This window comes from Macaca mulatta, chromosome 5 (genome assembly GCF_049350105.2).
Source record: "Macaca mulatta isolate MMU2019108-1 chromosome 5, T2T-MMU8v2.0, whole genome shotgun sequence".
Lineage (NCBI taxonomy): Eukaryota > Metazoa > Chordata > Mammalia > Primates > Cercopithecidae > Macaca > Macaca mulatta.
Window position 1 is genome coordinate 3,222,921 of NC_133410.1, and position 499 is coordinate 3,223,419.

At 48.9% G+C, this 499-nt stretch overlaps 1 non-coding gene across 1 annotated transcript; it reads left to right on the top strand.

Moving 5' to 3' along the window:
- Positions 1-107, top strand: LOC114678486 (U6 spliceosomal RNA). Its single transcript, XR_003729932.1, has one exon. It is a non-coding gene; the product is annotated as a U6 spliceosomal RNA (small nuclear RNA).
- The last annotated feature ends 392 nt before the right edge of the window (positions 108-499 follow it).

Below are 499 nucleotides of genomic sequence, written 5' to 3' on the forward strand. Positions count from 1 at the left end.
GTGCTCGCTTTGGCAGCATATATACTAAAACTGGAATGATACAGAGAAGATTAGTATGGCCCCTGCACAAGGATGATGCACAAATTTGTGAAGTGTTCCATACAAAAATATGTTTAAAAAAAACCCACAAAATTTCTTTTTTTTTTTTTTTTTTTGAGACGGAGTCTTGCTCTGTGCCCCAGGCTGGAGTGCAGTAGCGCGATCTCGGCTCACTGCAAGCTCCGCCCCCCTGGGTTCCTGCCATTCTCCTGCCTCAGCCTCCCGAGTAGCTGGGACTACAGGCGCCCGCCACCTCGCCCGGCTAATTTTCTTGTATTTTTAGTAGAGATGGGGTTTCACCGTGTTAGCCAGGATGGCCTCGATCTCCTGACCTCGTGATCCGCCCGTCTCGGCCTCCCAAAGTGCTGGGATTATAGGCTTGAGCCACCGCGCCCGGCCAACCCACAAAATTTCATCTTTAATATTAACTGCTGTGCAAAGGCAATCCCTATCAACATTT